At 36.0% G+C, this 6,000-nt stretch overlaps 1 long non-coding RNA gene across 1 annotated transcript; it reads left to right on the top strand.

Moving 5' to 3' along the window:
* Positions 1–2,117: 2,117 nt before the first annotated feature.
* Positions 2,118–4,588, top strand: LOC144010402 (uncharacterized). Its single transcript, XR_013281196.1, has 3 exons — positions 2,118–3,073; positions 3,179–3,257; positions 3,342–4,588. It is a non-coding gene; the product is annotated as an uncharacterized LOC144010402 (long non-coding RNA).
* Positions 4,589–6,000: the final 1,412 nt, after the last annotated feature.

Here is a 6,000-nt window from a genome sequence, read left to right as displayed (position 1 = left end):
TATAGTAAGGCATTTTTATTTTTTTTTTAAACGACCATGTATAGTAAGGCATTTTTTTTAAACAGCCATGTATGAGGTTTTTTTTTTTTTTTTTTTAAATGACCATGTATAGTAAGGCTTTTTTTTTTTAAGCGGCCATGTGTATGAGTTTTTTTTTTTTTTTTTTTTTTTTAACGACCATGTATAGTAAGTCATTTTTTTTTTAAACGACCATGTATAGTAAGTTTTTTTTTTTTGTTTTTTTTTTTAAAACGACCATGTATAGTAAGACATTTTTTTTTTTTTTTTAAGCGACCATGTATAGTAAGGCATTTTTTTTTTTAAACGACCATGTATAGTAAGGCGTTTGTTTTTTTTAAACGACCATGTATAGTAAGGCATTTTTTTTTAAACAGCCATGTATGAGTTTTTTTTTTTTTTTTTTTTAACGACCATGTTGTATATAGTAAGGCATTTTTATTTTTTTTTAAATGATCATGTATAGTAAGGCATTTTTTTTTTTTTTTAAACGACCATGTATAGTCAAGGTTTTTTTTTTTTTTTTTTTTTTTTAAACGACCATGTATAGTAAGGCATTTTTTTTTTTTTAAACGACCATGTATAGTAAGGCATTTTTTTTTTTTAAACGACCATGTATAGTAAGGCTTTTTTTTTTTTAAACGACCATGTATAGTAAGGCATTTTTTTTTTTTAAACGACCATGTATAGTAAGATTTTTTTTTTTTTTTTTTAAACGACCATGTATAGTAGTAAGGCATTTTTTTTTTTTAAACGACCATGTATAGTAAGGCATTTTTTTTTTTTTTTTTAAACGACCATGTATAGTAAGGCATTTTTTTTTTTTTTAAACGACCATGTAGTAAGGCATTTTTTTTAAACAGCCATGTATGAGTTTTTTTTTTTTTTTTTAAACGACCATGTATAGTAAGGCATTTTTTTTTTTAAACGACCATGTATAGTAAGATTTTTTTTTTTAAACGACCATGTATAGTAAGGCATTTTTTTTTTTTTTTAAACGACCATGTATAGTAAGGCAATTATTTTTTTTTAAACAACCATGTATAGTAAGGCGTTTTTTTTTTTTTTTTTAACGAGCATGTTTCGTATGTTGTTTTTTTATTTTTAAACGACCATAGATAGACGATTTCTATTTTTTTTAAACGACTATAGATAGAGCAAGACGATTTCTTTTTTTTTTTTTTTTAACAACCATGTATAGTAAGGCTTTATTATTATTAGGGGTGTTAAAAAAAAATCGATTCGGCGATATATCGCGATACTACATCGCGCGATTCTCGAATCGATTCAATAATCGGCAGAATCGATTTTTTTTTTTTTTTTTTTTTAGGATTCACACCTTGAGCATGGAAGAATGTTATATGAACGGCACATTAAGCCTTAATATTTTTATTTTAATGCTGTTCATACATGAAACAGATTACAACCTCTATAAGACTGAAATTTAAGATAAATAAATAATATATTTTCATATAAATCTTACACTCTACAAGCTTACTGATAGTATTTTCTAAATTTGAATGGAAAAAAATCGCAACAATCGACTTATAAATTCGTATCGGGATTAATCGGTATCGAATCGTGACCATTCGTATCGGGATTAATCGGTATCGAATCGAATCGTGACCTGTGAATCGTGATACGAATCGAATCGTCAGGTACTAGGCAATTCACACCCCTAATTATTATTATTTTTAACGGCCATGTATCGTAAGCCGTTTTTTTTTTTTTTTATTCAAATGCATTTTTTTTTTCCCCCCAAACGTCATTTTAAAAAAACTAAACAAAAACAATGTATACCTGCATGCACGGCAAAACTCAAGACGTTTATTAAACGGCATTAAAGATCAATAAATAAATGACCATGTTTAGTAAGGTATTTCTTTTTTTTAAAACAATGTATAGTAAGGCATTTTTATTTTTAAGAAAATAACCATGTACAGTAAGGTTTTTTTTTTATTTTTTAAGCGACCATTTTTTTTTGTATTGGTGAACATTTCAATAAAAATGATTTGTTTTATACTACTGGTAGTTTTTGTTGACTTTGTCAAGCCCCCAATTCAGTGATGGCTTAACCCTCATGCAGTATAGCACCAACTGTTGGCGTTTCGCTGTTACTGCAGTCATACTATCATAGATAAAGCATAGCAAAAAATGAGTTAGAGGGCTGAATTTTTCCAAAAAATGTCAAAATCTGATGAAGTTCAAAATGGCACCATCCACCATTTAAAAATTTGTGTTGTCATTGTTATATGTGGGGAAGTCCATTTTCAGCCCTTCATTTGGTATTTAGACAATACTTGTCTCCATTATGTCCCATTATAAATGTCATTTTTGGACACTTTTGGACACACTGTACACCTGGTGTTTTTTTGTGCATTTTCTCCCGGACAAGGCCTAATCTTTTCAGTAGAGGGTCATCAACGGCCAGAATGTATTGAATGTGTGTTCAAAATCATAAAAGCCAAAATCCAGTAGGTGGCGCCAGAGGACCGTTTATCGTTTTCTTGAACTGAGCTCAATGCAAAGTCCCCTTTATTTGCACAAAAAAGAAAAGTTGCACGGTGAATATTGATGAACAGGCTATTGTGTGAGTGTGTTGTGTGTACTCACATGCACTTTTTGGGGTGCGTGTGCGCGCGTGTGCGCGCGTGTGTGCGCGTGTGTGCTCGCGCACGCACGATGCGTGTTCGATTCGACAATACGACGGTGTTTTACTAAAATACGAGTACTTACTGTTTGTAAAAGTAAAATAATTTTGTTTGCACGCGTGCATGTGTGTCTGCGCGTGCCTGTCTGCGCGTGCACGTGCACGTGCACGCGCACGCGCAAAGGTTTGATTCTCTACGTGCTTGTTGCGTAACAGAATTGTCCGCTGGTATGCTTTTATTTTGGTAAAGGAAATGAATGTGCCAAATTGACAAAAAAGTAACTTGGTGCCACTTCTGTGGATATCATGGCGGCGGTCTCTTGCAGACAGCGGCTTTGCATGCACTTCAAAGGTCTCTGAATGTATTGGATGTGAGACTCTGCAGCGTGCGAATAAAAACAAAATGTAAGTGTTTACCGAATCCGAACTCTTACTGGTAGAATGTTTGAATTTTTCCTACTCCAATTGGTTGAGGGAACGTTCAAGTTTGTACACAACTCTCGCTTGCAGACAGCGGCTTTGCATGCACTTCAAAGGCCTCTGAATGCATTGGATGTGAGACTCTGCAGCGTGCGAATAAAAACAAAATGTAAGTGTTTACCGAATCCGAACTCTTACTGGTAGAATGTTTGAATTTTCGAACGTTCAAGTTTGTGCACAACTCTTTATAAAGGGTTCAACGGCTCAGAGGCCAGTTTACTCCCTGTGACTAACTTGAGCAACGATGGCAAGAAGAAACATATAAGTTGAGGAGGCAGTAAGAATGGTTTTGGAGGAGGAATATCTGACCGACTCAGCAGATAGTGACAAGGAGGCTTGGAGTCTGATTTTTCATTCAACTTGACATCTGACAATAATGATAATGACTATGAGCCACTGGATTGAGAGGAGGAAGAGAATGATGAGGAGGTTGATGAGGAGGAGGTTGCAGCACAAACAGTGGAAGAGCAAGAGGAGAATCAGGTCAGCACACAATGGCTTGACAAAGACAAAAAATAGTGTGGTCGCCTACAAATAAAGTTTCTTGACACTTCATGCTGCCAGGATCAGCAGCCCTGATGCTGCAACAAGTGCTCAACAGCGGCCCCAGTGGCGGCCACAGTGCAAAATCCAAAACGTGGGCTCTGTGGCCTCTGCAAGAAGCGAGTTCATGTGTCAAACAAGTGCAACAAATGTGGCATTTTCTTTTGCCAAAAGCATGCATGCCCATAAACTATGCTCAAATTGTAAAAAAATAAAAAAAATAAAAAAATTGATTCTTGTTTGTTGTTAGAGTTCAGTAGTTTGTTGTTTGTTGGTGTGGGTTTGAGGTATATAAAGTCTGTCAATTCTAAATTATTCTAGTTGTTGTGACTTGTTGACTTTTTTTCTGATACCACTGAATATTTTGAGCGGTTGAAAGTAAAAAAAAATATTCATAAATGACTGAGTTATCACAATTCTTAGGGGGCGCCAACTGTTGGCGCTATTACCGAGAGAGGGGTAAAAGTATGAAAATTGCCATTGTAAAAAAAAATGAGTGTTCCAAAAAAATTTGATGTTAGGATTCATTAACATATTCAAGGCTCTAATGACATGATATGAAATATTCCAACTTGGATTTGTTTTTATATATTACACACATCATAATTATTTTCATTCATAGCGCACTATTGCTTTTATTGTCCATAGAGGGCATCCAAAATCAATAAATAAATAAAAACTATATATGTATCGATAGGTATGACCCCACTGAACATTTTGAGTGGTCGGCAGTAAAAAAATATTCATAAATGACTGAGTTATCACAATTCTTAGGGGGCGCCAACTGTTGGCGCTATTACCGAGAGAGGGGTAAAAGTATGAAAATTGCCATTGTAAAAAAAAATGAGTGTTCCAAAAAAATTTAATGTTAGGATTCATTAACATATTCAAGGCTCTAATGACATGATATGAAATATTCCAACTTGGATTTGTTTTTATATATTACTGTAAGGGAAATCGGTCCAATTAATTATTAAATCAATAATTGTTAATTATTAAATTAATAATCAATTGGCTCATTAATTGAAGGAGACTCAAACTTAATATTTAAATTAAGTTGAGCTTGCCTGCGGAGCACCACATCTCTTTTTGATAATTTTATCAGGATAACAGATGAGAACCTCGTTGAAACAGTCATTAAAATGAAGGTTGTGCCCTTACTACAATTTTGTGAGTTCTTTGTTCAGCTTAGAGGTCACTATAAATTGATGAAACACACACACAGTAAACCAGGGGTTGAGTTTTGTGCACGTTTATTCTCTAACCTAGGTGGGATAATCTACTTAGAATTTCAAGAAGCAAAACTAACTACTATGATAGGAAATGAAACGAGAACTAAAATAATAAAAAAAATAATCAAAGGAGAAGAAAAGAAGAAAAGAGAAACGGTCTTAACCAAGGTGATAGACTTCTTAAATCAAACCAACATGGGACCCACAATCAACCTAGTTTGCACCAATTTGTACTAGGGCAAAGGCCTGCAAAGTTGCACTTACAGATGGGGTTGGTCTGAGAAGCAGGACCCTGGATGGAGACTCGCCAAGCTCGTTTGAAGAAGGGATGAAGAAGGTTCAGTTCAGGAGAGGGAGAGACAGGTCGTCCGGCTGGCCAACTGAGCGTCACGGGGTCAACCTGCTGGCTGGGAGAGGCCCTTTTTGGTTTAGGCCTGGTGTGCCTCGAAAGGCACCATCCGTTTGAGCCTTGTGCAGGGACCAAAAGCAGCGTGTTTCGCTGCGCCTGTCGCAACACGCGATGGCTTCTGTGCGTTGCCGTGTGCTGGAGGTTAAGCTAGCTGGGCTAGCCCTTTGTCTGGCAGCCGCACCGATGGAGACCAGGAAGGAGCCAAGGAGCAGCGAAGAAGCGGGAGCCAAAGCAGCGGAAAAGAGCAGCGGAAGAGAGAGAGCAGCACGCAGGGAGTGTGCTTTTAAATTGGGAAGGCGGCGGCCTCCACACCAGGGGGGCCGGTGAGACCACAGTGGAAAGTTACCAGCTTAGAGAAGGTTTTGGTAGAGACTAATCAGATTGAATCTGGATCCCATGTTTGTTGAAATTCTAAGGTCAGAATTCAATCAATGCAACACGTACAATTGAATACCTCAAATGAAATGTTACCTAGCTTACACTGTTAAAACGTGCATACACATGAAAGTTTAGTGGAGAATCTGCCACTGCAATGGAACATTTTCATGACATTTCATGGAGTCAACATTTCACAAATGGCAAACATAACATTTCATAATTCATTGTTCTGTTGCAAAATAAGAAAGTCAAGTTTCTAAGAAGGCTTTTACAGTCCTGATTTGTGTGTG

The sequence above is a fragment of the Festucalex cinctus genome, chromosome 21 (assembly GCF_051991245.1).
Source record: "Festucalex cinctus isolate MCC-2025b chromosome 21, RoL_Fcin_1.0, whole genome shotgun sequence".
NCBI classification, from domain to species: Eukaryota; Metazoa; Chordata; class Actinopteri; order Syngnathiformes; family Syngnathidae; genus Festucalex; species Festucalex cinctus.
The sequence above is the reverse complement of the archived record's forward strand: the minus strand, read 5'-3'. Positions and strand labels throughout refer to the sequence as shown.